The following is a 12443-nucleotide window of genomic DNA, read 5'->3' as shown; positions in this document are numbered from 1 at the left end:
TGTCTGGATCTGCAGTTCATAGAAAATAGGTGGAGGAGTAGGCCACCTATTTTGTGCTTTGTGCCAGCCATTCAACATGATCATCCAAAATTGGTACCCTGTTTGTGCTTTCTCCCCATATCCCTTGATGCGGTTAGCCCTAAGAGGTAAATCAAATTCTTGAAAACATCCAGTGAATTGGCCTCCACTGCCTTCTGTGGCAAAGAATTCCACAGATTCACAACTCTGGGTGAAAAAGATTTCCTCATCTCAGTCCTAAATGGCCTACCACTTATTCTTAAACTGTGACCCCTGATTCTGATCTCCCCAGCAACGGGAACATTTTTCTTGTGCCCAGCCTGTCCAAACGCTTAAAAATTATGTTTCTATAAGGTCCCCTCTCATTCTAAATTCCAGTGATTATAAGCCCAGTTGATCCATTCTTGCATCATATGTCAGTCCTGCCATCCTGTACGCTGCACTCCCTCAATAGCAAGAATGTCTAAATCGCTAATATATATTGTAAATAATGGGTCCCAGCACTGAAGCCTTGCGGCACCCCACTAGTCACTGCCTGCCATTCTGAAAAGGATCTGTTAATTCCTACTCTTTGCTTCCTGTTTGCCAACCAGTTCTCTATCCATGTCAATAATCTACCCCCAATACCATGTAATTTTGCACACTAATCTTGTGTGGGATACTGTAGGAAAATAACTGCAGATGCTGGTGCAAATCGAAGGTATCACAAAATCCTGGAGTAACTCAGCGGGTCTGGCAGCATCTCTGGAGAGAAGGAATGAGTAACGTTTCGGGTCAAGACCCTTCACTGATGTCAGGGGGGGCGGGACAAAGAAAGGATGTAGTTGGAGACAGGAAAACTGGGATGGGAGTGGGGAAGAGGGACAGAGGAGCTATCACAAGTTAGAAGTCAATGTTCGTGCCGCTGGGCTTTGAGCTGCCCAAGCGAAATCTGAGGTGCTGTTCCTCCAATTTGCGGTGGGCCTCACTATGACACTGGAGGAGACCCATCATAGAAAGGTCAGACTTGGAGGGGGAGGTGAAGTGCTCAGCCACCGGGAGATTAGGTTGGTTAAGGCGGACTGACTGAAGGTGTTGAGCAAAACGATCTCCGAGCCTGCGATTGGTCTCGCCGAAGTTGACATCTGGAACAGCGGATACAATAGATGAGGTTGGAGGAGGTGCAGGTGAACCTCTGCCTCACCTTTGCTCAGTCCTTGTGTGGGATACTTGTCAACTGCCTTTTGAGAGTCCAGATACACCACATTTCCTTGTTTCCCCATTATAAATTCACCTGTTTCTGACTAAGGGACGTACATTTGTCTTTGCTAGTCTTTTCCTCTTCACATGTCTATAGTTCCTTCCTACATAATTCAAACCTCCAGTCCGATATCATCCTTGGGAACATTTTCTGCATTCCTTCCTACTGCGAAGTGCTGCACATAATACTCCACAGGTGTAGCATCACCCATGTCTTGTACAGTTTTAGCATTGATGATTAACTCTTCAACACAATCTCATCTATTGCATCCAGTATTCCCAATGTGGCCTCCTCTACAGTGGTGAGACCAAGCATAGACTTTGCTCCTGTTTCACCAAATACTTCAGTCTGCCAAGGCCTGCAGGAACTCCTGGTTGTTAACCATTCCCATACTAACCTTTCTGTCCTCGCCCACCTCCATTGCCAGAGTGAAGCCACACACATCTGGACAAACATCGCCTCATATTCTGCTTGTGTAGCTTATAACCCAACAGTATGAGGTATATTTAGGTATCTACATAATCTTCCCCCTCTTCGCCAAACACAATTCTCCACCACTTGGACTTCTCTTCCACCTACATTCCTTCCTCTAGCTTCACAATTCATGTCTTCAATCTTTTTGTCTCTTTTTTTCCCATCTCTGCTCTTTTCCAACTATCTATCCATCAACCTCTCCCCTTTGCCTCTGTACCCCTGATAGCTGCCATGCTTTGTTCTGTCTCTCCTAACCTTACCACCATAATCACACCCCTTAATCAGTCTGAGGTAGTTTCCCAACCATAGAAATCACCTATCCATATTCACCAGGGATGCTGCCTGACTTGCTGAGTTACTCAGTTTTTTTGTAAACCAGCATCTGCGGTTCCGTTTCCACTCTTCGGCACAATGTCCTTACGGAGTCAAGCATGCCAAATGTCCGTTGCCACTTTCAGAAACTGTCTCTGCCTTCTTCACCATTTCATCCTAAATTTGGAATCCCCCTCTGCCATTTGATCCATGTCTTCTTGACCCCCTAGGCCTCAATCAGGAAAGGTGACATCCTCCACGATAATCTTTGACTTTGGATGATGTGTTCTCAACCTCTTTCTTCCCAACACACTCATGACATGACGAATGTGACCCAAATTCTGCTCTTATCTCCATTTACAAGTTTGCAGATGACACCTTTGTAGTGTAAGGTTCTCAAACAGTGGTCTCAGACAGAAAGCATGGGCAACATGACACCAACCTCTTTCAAAGTCAGCAAGTTGAAGGAGTTAATTATTGAGTTCAGGAAACAAGGTGATGTGTACACACCAATCCACATCAATAGTGCTGAAGTGGAGATGGTCGGGAGTTACTAGGCATAAATATCACCAACAATTTGCTCCCAAATCACATTGAGAGTACAGTATGGCCAAGAAAGCACATCAGCACCTCAGAAGACTGAAGGTCTGCATGTCTCCAATGATTCTTACCAAAGTCTACAGATGTACTACAGAAAGCATCCTATTTGGTTAGACAACAGTTCTACATAGAAAATAGGTGCAGGAGTGGGCCATTTGGCCCTTCGAGCCTCACCGCCATTCAATATGATCATGGCTGATCATCCAGCTCAGTAACCTGTACCTGCCTTCTCTCCATACCCCCTGATCCATTTAGCCATAAGGGCCACATCTAACTCCCTCTTAAATATAGCCAATGAACTGGCCTCAGCTACCTTCTGTGGCAGAGAATTCCACAGACTCACCACTCTCTGTGTGAAGAAATGTTTTCTGCCTGAGAGCATAAGAAATTACAGTGTTGTGGATGTAGTAATAATATATTCCTTTATTCGTCCCACACCGGGGAAATTTAGTTTTACAGCAGCAAAATGGATAGCAAGACATTATAAATAAAAGTAAAGACAAGGATAAATTGTCATCAGTTTTCTGTGTGTTCTTTACTGTTACTGTTAATTCGTCTGCTGGGAGCAGTGCTGGTTGTGCAGTCGCACAGCAGCGGGAAGGAAGGACCTCCTATATCTCCTTCACGCACTTGGGGTGAAGGAGTCTTTCACTGAAGGAGCTATTCAGTGCAGTTCCACGAGATTCAGGTTCAGCTTCACCCCTGCTGTTATCAGACAGCTTCACCCCTACTCAACGGTCCTCTCAAACTAAAGGCATAGTCCCAATCTACCAACCTATCTCATTGCATCCCCTGAACCATTTTTATCTGCATTTTCTATAGCTATAATAATGTAACACAATATTCTGCACACTGGTATTTTTCTCTTTGCATTACCTGTTGATTGCACTCATGTATTATGATTTGATTGCATAGTATGGAAACAAAATTTTAATTATGTCACAGTATGTGTACAATAATAAACCAAATACCATTTTACTGTGTAATTCTTGTCCTGGTTTAACTCATCCTGGATTCCATAAGATCTTGTCCTGGTTTAACTCCTTCCTGACTTGCCTACACTGCCCTCTTCAAAAAACAATTACGAGACACAATTTCCCTTGCACAAAGTCATGCTGACAATCCTTAATCAGTCTATCCCATTCCAAATGCAGATAGATCTTGTCTCTCTAACTTTCCCACCAGTGATGTTAGGCTCACCAGTTTGCATATCCCGGGCTTGACCTTGCAGCTCTTATGGTATTGGTTTATGGTTGTCATGTGTACCAAGATACAGAGAAAACTTGTACTCCAGGCACATTATACCATATGTGAGTACAACATGTAGAGCAAAAGAGAAAATAATCAAGATTGCAGAGTTTAGTGTTACAGCTAAAGAGAAAGTGCAAATAAAAAAGTGAAAGATTCAAAATGAGGTACATTGGATGATCGGGAATACATCCTTAACAGATGAGGTCTGTTCAAGACTGGTAGAAGCTATTCTTGGATCTGGTGGAACATGCTTTCAAGTTATTGTATTTTCTGCCTGATAGCAGAGAGAATGATTGGGTTGTGCATGGTCCTTGATTATGTTGGTTGCTTTCTGAGGCATAGCTTGAATTGAATGCATTTTATTAGCCAAGTACGTACACATACAAGGAATTTGCCTTGGTGCTTTGCTCGCAAGTAACAACATGACATACAGTAAACGATTAAGAATAAAACACAATTTAAACATGAAGAATGAAATACAATACCAGAGCAAAAGGAGGCTATAGACTTTTGGTTGTTGAGTGGAGCTACTGCTCGTGGCAAAAAGCTGTTTTTATGTCTGGCTGTGGTGGCTTTGACAGTCCGGAGTCACCTTCCAGAGGGAAGTGTTTCAAAGAGTTTGTGGCTGTGGTGAGAGGGGTCAGAGATGATCTTGGTGGAAGTGGAAATCAATTGGTGGGGGGAGTGGCTGGATTGTGTGATGGTCTGGGCTCCATTCACCCTGCTTCCTGAAGTCAATGACCAGTCCCTCTGCTGACATTGTGAGAGGGGTTGTCTTGACACCATGTTACTAAGCTCTCTACGTCTTTCTTATACTCCATCTCGTTAATGTTTGAAATGCAGCCTGCTACAGTGATGTCATCTGTAAGCATGTTAATGGAGTTAGACCAGAATTTGGCCAGTGGAAAGGGCTGTGGTTGCAGCATTGCAGGGCTAAGAGTTGTCATGGAGATGATTGTGGTCTACAGATCAAGAAACGAGGATCCAGTTGCAGAAGGCGGTGCTGACTGGTATGTCCAGGGGTTTGGAGATTTTTGTTAAAATTATGGTGGTGAAGGTGATTCATTAAATAGGAATCTGATGTATGTTATTCAAATGTTCCATAGATATGTGTATGCCAGTGAGACTCTTGAAACATTTCATGATGCTCCCTATCAGAGCCACTGGACGATACTCATTAAGGAGTGTTAGCTTGTTTTGTTTTTCTTGGCACCAGGATAATAATGGTCTTTTGAAAGTGGATGAGAACCATAAGTTGGCATAGAGAGAGGTTGATGATGTCCACAAATATTCCTGCCAGCTAGTCAACTCAGGTTCTGAGGGCATAGCCAGTGACTTCATGTGGGCCTGTCGCTTCCCATGTGTTCACTCTCAGGAAGGCTGATCTGATTGTGCACGATGTTGACCGTGGGTGCAAGTGCACCCAAGTCTCTCGGTGATATCATTTTACTTACCTTCTTAAATAAAGACACATTAGCCTATCTTCTGGGTACTCACTCATGGTGAACAATGATACAAATATCTTTGTCAGGCAGGCAACTCAGCTGCCTGCCTGCCTAGGATAAATTTGATCAAGCCCTGGGGATTTAACATATCCACATTTAAGATCTCCTTCAATGCTGGCAATGTCAAGACTACTCAGTCCTGAATTCTCTACCTTCACCATGATAACCACAGATGAGAAATATTCGTTTAAACCCACTCCCATCTCCTTAACACACAGTTAACCTTGGGTCTATTACACTTTTGCTCTAAATATATTTAAAAATCTGATAAAAGGATCTCAAGCCCTTTTTTGCTCACTTGATTCGTGTCTTTAGTGTACTCTGCTTCTCTTATATTACTCAAGAGAGTTGCTTGATTCCTGTTGCCTGTATATTTCACCAATATAGCCACACTGGGTGATTTCCCCCAGGAATATTCTCTTTGATTCCTGCTGTGATGTTTGCCCTAATCAAAAAATCAACTCCCCTCCTCTTTCCCCCACTTCTACTGCATCATTACCCTATAACATTGAGCTGCCAGTCCTGCTCATAACCTCACTCATGTTTATGTCATTGGTACGATTGTGTATCAGAGCATCCCCACCATACCAGTACTTAATGCGGCATACTTGTTTGAAGAGACACAACCTCACAACCTGCCTTCCCGTCATGGCAGTACCAACCTATCTGACCTTGTGTGACTACATGCTGCTTCCTGCATGTTATTCAGAGAGTAAACCTGCCGGTCAACCAATCCACACAGTCTGAGAGGAGCTTCAGTTGGACGCATCTCCTGCAGACATAGTCAGGGTCATTAGACTTATCCCTATCTGCCACATCTCATGGGAGGTGCATACCACTCCACCGACTGCCATAATTGCCCCTCAAGTGTGCAGTGACAATAATAAAACCTGAATCAATGTCCTGCCATGGTTTAACTTCACAAAATACTTTTTAAGACACAAAATGCTGGAGTAACTTAGTGCAGCAGGCTGCAACTCTAGAGAAAATGGATAGGTGACAATGGACGGGACCCTTCATTTTTCTCCTTTGATTTTATCATTGTGTCTATCTTTGACTTTTACTAGTCTGAGCTCAGTTCCATTTGCCATTCACTTTGCCCACTTTCCCGGCTGATCTGGATCCTGTAGGACGAATGGAAAATGAGAATATCGTTTAAATTGAGTGAGACTTTGGAATCCTGGTGTACAGAAGGAGCTCTGTGTCCTTGGATATGAAAAACAAAATGTAAACATGTAGGTTACAAGTGATTAGAAGCTAATGGAATGTAAGCATTGATTGAAAAGTGGGTATGAAGTATAATAGTAGAGAAGTCTCACTACACCTGTAAAAGTTGTCGTTGCAATAACATTCAGAGTTTTGCAGACAGTAAGTCTCCTTATTTAGGGATGGATAGACCTGGATTTGATTCCTGGGAATAAGTGGCTGTTCATTGAGGAAAGATTGAGTATGTTGTGCCTATTCGAATTTAGAACAAGGTGTACCCGTATAGAAAGTGGTGCCTGCTCATATGAGGAAGCTAGAATGGAACTGAACCTAAAACCACTGATGCTATAGCACCCCTGCACCTGTATGAAAGGAACTCTTGAGTCTATAGTGGTCATATCAGATTTCTCCGTACATATTGAAACACTAAAGACAGGATGCCATGGTCTTACTCGAGAACGAGTGCCAAGATTACATGAAAACACAATTAAAAGGAGACTTTACAGGGTAGATGTTGAGAGTATGTTTCCCATTGTGGGGCAATGGAACTTGGGGTTGTGATTTTAGAATAAATAATCATTTAGGATTGATGGAGGTGCAAACTGAGAAAGGCTTATAAAGTGCACTGCAAGATATAGATCAGCTATAGAAATAGGGAGAGTAATGCAGATGGAATTTAATCTGAGCAAATGTGAGGCGTTGCACTTGTAAGACCAAAATGACCACAATTAATGGCAAGACCCTTAACAGAATTGATGTACAGAGGGATCTTGGGATCCAAGTCCATGCTCCCCGAAAGTGGCAACACAAAGTAGATAATGATAAAGAAGGCATAGTGTATGTTTACCTTCATGGGGTGTAAGAGTCAAGAGGTCATGCTGCAGCTCTGTAGGACGTTGTTAGGCCGCATTTGGGGTATTTTGTGCAGTTCTGATTGCCCTATTACTGGAAGGATGTAAAGCGTGCAAAGGTTTACCAGAATGATGCCTGGATTTGAGGGTATTTACTGTTGTAAGGAAAGGTAGATAAATTTAGATTGATTTCTCTGAAGCATTGGAGGCTGAGGGGAAACCTAATAGAACAATATAAAATTACGGGAGACAAAGATAGGGTAGACTATCAAATCCAGGGTAGAAATGTCAAAAAAAACTAGAGGGCATAGCTTTAAAGTCACAGAGGCAAAATCTAAAGGAGATAATAAGTTAGGCAAGTGATGGATTCCTGGAGCATATTGCCTGGTGGTGGTAGACGAAGATACAATAGTGGCATGTATGAAACTGTTAGAAAGGCACATGAATATGCAAAGAATGGAGAGATACGGTTCATGTGCTGGCAAAGGCATCATGTTCAGCACAGACATTGTTGGCTGATAGGCCTTTTCCTGAGCTGTACTGTTCTGTGTCTGCTTCCACCTATCACCAACCTACCTCCATCTCCCAACTTCATCCCTCCCCACCTGGTTCATCCTTCACCTCTCCTCAATCCATTTATCACCAACTGGCCCATGTCTCATGATTCCCCCTCTTCTCTTTATGCTGGCTATCGACCTAAAACACCAACAATTCTCCCCCCCACACACACACACACAGATGCTGCTTGAGTCCCTCCAGCAATTTGATTTTGCTCCAGATTTCAGCATCTGCAATCTGCTGCACACTGTTGAAGCATGATACCGGAGCAATCTAATCTCCTCTGCCTGCATATGATCCATATAGAAACATAGAAAATAGGTGCAGGAGTAGGCCATTCGGCCTTTTGAGCCAGTACCGCCATTCAATATGATCATGGCTGATCATCCAAAATCAGTACCCCGTTCCTGCATTTTCCCCATATCCCTTGATTCCTTTAGCCCCACGAGCTAAAGTGAACACTTTCTTGAAAACTATCTTAAAAAGTGGTAATATCCTGCCAAACCTTGCATATTCATGTGCCTAAAAGCCTCTTAAATGCCACTATCCTATTGGCTCCGCTACTACCCCTAGCAATACGTTCCAGCCCACTACGACTGTGTAAATCCCATCCTTCCTGTAATTAGTATTTGCTCCAAAAGTGGTCTAACCAGTGTTTTATAAAACAGTCATGCACTTCTGTTCTAAGCCCTGACTATTGACCAACTTATTCATCTGTGCTGCTGACGTCAGGAATCCTTGTATACCCAAGTCCCTCTGTGGATAATATTATTCATTGCATGTATATTAGTCTTATAAGTGGTGGTGGCGGCATGTCGTAGACAACGATGGCATGCCTATTAGTCTTCCCATAATGCACCAGACCATCTTACACTTTTCAGGATTTAGTTCCATTTGCTATGTTTCTGCTCATCTTACAACACCAATATAACTTTCTAACCAAAGACAACCCTCGTTACTATAATTACCACAATTTTTTATGTCATCTGCATACTTCCTACAGCCAGCACATTTACATTCATCCTCTGCCTTTCCAAACTCCGTTATTGAACCTGATGTCCACTTACAAACTGCAGTTCCCCCTTCTGAAACTGCCAAATTGTTTCCTTGCCCTGTCAAGTTTGATTAAACTCCCTGCGGCAGCACGGGCAAACCTTCCCACAAGGTTATTGGTCCTGGCCATGCTGAGCTGCCATCTGTCTGGCTTGCAAAGATCCCAATGTGCTGAGAATCTGAAGACCTCCCACTTGCACTGTCTTTTAAGCCATCTGTTCATTTACACTTTCTTCTTACTTTTTAATTATTGGCCATGGCATACATTTGGAAAATACTACTTTAACATTTCTTCTTTTTCTTCATAGAACATGGATGTGTAGCGATGACATCCTGACTGCAATTCCAGTACTGCGCAAAACATCAAGATATTTTGTGTCTCCTGAGGACCAAGTAGAGATACGTTGTGGGACATATCTCCAGATGAATCAGCTCACATTCAGAATTCCTGAGTTTGGGGGTCAGTGGAGATACTGAAAATCTCCTACATTCTCCTGCAAACATCTACGGATGCCACATAAAAACCATATAGTCGGGTTAAATCTAGGTTTGGGAGCAGCTCTGCCCAAGGCCACACAAAATTGCAGAGAGTTGTGGGTGCAGCCGAGTCCATCACAGACCAAACTTCCCACCATTGACTCCATCTACTCCTCATGCTGCCTCAGAAAAGTAGCTAACGTAATCAACTTGTCCTGTCTGGCAGAAGGGACAGAAACTTGAAAGCTTCTATACCTCTTATGAATTTATGCACCCCTATAAGATCACCCGCCATCCTTCTGTGCTCCAAGGAATAGAGTCCCAGCCTACTCAACCTCTCCCTATAACTCAGACCTTCTAGGAAAGGAACATCAGCCAAGTGGGATGTTTTTAAAAGTGTGATGACAAAAGCTCAAGATTAGCATATCCCTGTTAGAGTGAAGGGTAAGGCAGGCAAACGTAAGGAAGCTTGGCTGACGAGAGAAATGGGGGCATTGGTTAAGAATAAAAAGGAGGCATGGGACAGGTATAGGCAGCTGCGATCAAGTGGATCCCTGGAGGAGTTTCGGGAACTAAGGAGCAAAGTAAGAAAGGAAATCAGAAGGGCAAAAAGGGGCCAGAAGATGGCTCGGGCAGATAGCATTAAGGACGACCCCAAGAGCTTTTATAAATACAGGGCTTGTATGGACCTTAAGTCCTGGAATTTGAAACCGTTTTTCAAGGCCTTGAAAGTCCTTGGATTTATCATAGGTCCTTGAAAGTCCTTGAAAATTCACTATTTATGATAAAAGTATTAATTCTTGCAGAGTAATGTGGCTTTTTTTCATCGCTTATAATGCGTATTTTTATTAAAAGTCAGGAAACATTGTTAGACATGTTTGGCTTTGTCGACTATTTTTCCCTCCTCGCCGCCGCTGCTCACCCCAGGGCTTCTTAACAACAACTACAACACTTATGTTTGTTCTTATTTCGCTGTGCTAGAGGGAGACGGGGCTGGGGAAGAGAGTGGAGGAGCGTCGCAGATCTCGCTGTCGCTGGGAGGGAGAGAGAGAGGGTGGGAGCACCCCCCGCAAGTGGGACACCCTCCCTGCGCTCCCGCTCTCACCTGCTGCTACCTTCTACCCTGACTCTCCCCCCCCCCCCCCCCGCTCTCTCTCTCTTCCCCTCTCTCTCTGTTAAAGTTCATTTTCTCTAGACAGACAACAATGCAACAAAGTTAGAGGTAAAACAGTAAAGTCTTTATTACGCCAGGCGGGAGTGGGGAGGTCAGCACCGGGTGTCTTCTGATACCCACCGCTCACCGCGTGTTCCACTCTAGAAAACAAAGGACAAAACGGTTTCGTTATATCTTTTTCTTATCAGTGAATGAGGTGACACCATTCACATCATGCCCATACAAGGTAGTAAAGGAAATAAGACCACGTCCATATAAGGTATTTAAAAGTCATCAATAGGTCAGTTTATTTTCGTAATAAAGCAATCTCAGCTTATTGTTTTGTAAATATTTAAACTCTTTCATTCCCTCCTTTTATCGTAACATGATAACAATTAAAGTTCCCGCAAAACACAATTTGGTCGGATACACTGTATTACAAATACCAAAGCAATTATTAGTAGAAAAATCAAACCAGAGTGCACTATGGACCCCCAGAGTCCTCCTAACCAGCTGAATGGCCACAAGCTGCCCTCACTACAAAATAGCCATGCATCTGGCTTCCAATCTTTTAAATAAAATTTTCACGGATAACATCCGACCTGACCAATTTTTTTAAAGAAATTTTCACTATCTCCCATCAATACATGTGATATCTCACCTTATATCACAAAGAATTGTCTTACCCATGTTGTCTGTCTAAAGGATCTCAGCAGGAACCCGCTTGACCTCAGACGAGGGACCACAGTGTTCCCTGGAGCTTTTTCGGGAGGTCGGTCTCAAAGGGTCCGACTAGAGCTAAGTTTTCTCCCCGTCCGATCCCGGTCACTCTGCCACCTCTTACTCAGGCGTTGGTCGATGGTTCGAGCGAGATCCTGCCGACTACGCCAATGTTAAAGGTCATTTTCTCTAGACAGACAACAATGCAACAAAGTTAGTGGTATAACAGTAAAGTCTTTATTACGCCAAGCGGGAGTGGGGAGGTCAGCACTGGGTGTCTTTTGTTGGCCCAGAATGCATGCCCTTGTGGAGCATAAAGTTCTGCCTGCTGGGCGGAGAGAGCTTTACATTTTTCTGGATCCAGGTAACACATGTTTTATACCGGAGCTCCCCCATCGCTCTTATCCAGAGCCTGTCCCATTCTCTCCCCCCCCCCCCCCCCCCCCTCTCTCTCTCCCAGCGCCAGCGAGATCTGCGCCACTCCTCCACTCTCTTCCCCGGCCCAGTCCCTCTAGCGCAGCGAAATAAGAACAAACACAAGTGTTGTAGTTGTTGTTCAGAAGCCCCGCATCCCCGGGATGAGCGGTGGCGGTGAGGAGCGAAGTTTCCTTGGGTTTGTTGTTTGCGAGGGGGCGCTGTGATCTTTCACCTTGTCCCAGCTCTGGGTCGGTGGCGATCCGCTCTCCAGTGAACCTTCGCCGGCAGCTTCTGCCTCCAGTCCTTGAAGCCGCAGCCATGGTTCCGCAGCTCTAGGACAAGTTAAAGGGTTGGGGAGAGTTGAGGGGAACTCGCCCGCATAAAGCAAAAAAACCTACAAAATTATCGTAGTTTTTGCTAATTAACCATATATACATCAAATTAACAGTTTTAAATACAGTATTTTCTTACCTATATGGAGAAAAACTGGAAAAAACTAGCAATGGATTTTGGTCCTTGAAAATTTGATTTTTGGACCTTATCATATCATATATATACAGCCGGAAACAGGCCTTTTCGGCCCACCAAGTCCGTGCCGCCCAGCGATC

At 43.8% G+C, this 12443-nt stretch overlaps 1 long non-coding RNA gene across 1 annotated transcript; it reads right to left on the bottom strand.

Moving 5' to 3' along the window:
* Positions 1-10792: 10792 nt before the first annotated feature.
* On the bottom strand, positions 10793-12170 carry LOC144593429 (uncharacterized). The gene is made up of 3 exons (XR_013547245.1): positions 12068-12170; positions 11385-11607; positions 10793-10859 (listed from the first exon to the last, which is right to left on the bottom strand). It is a non-coding gene; the product is annotated as an uncharacterized LOC144593429 (long non-coding RNA).
* Between the last annotated feature and the right edge of the window lie 273 nt (positions 12171-12443).

The sequence above is a fragment of the Rhinoraja longicauda genome, chromosome 5 (assembly GCF_053455715.1).
Source record: "Rhinoraja longicauda isolate Sanriku21f chromosome 5, sRhiLon1.1, whole genome shotgun sequence".
In the NCBI taxonomy this organism is placed as follows: domain Eukaryota; kingdom Metazoa; phylum Chordata; class Chondrichthyes; order Rajiformes; family Arhynchobatidae; genus Rhinoraja; species Rhinoraja longicauda.
The sequence above is the reverse complement of the archived record's forward strand: the minus strand, read 5'-3'. Positions and strand labels throughout refer to the sequence as shown.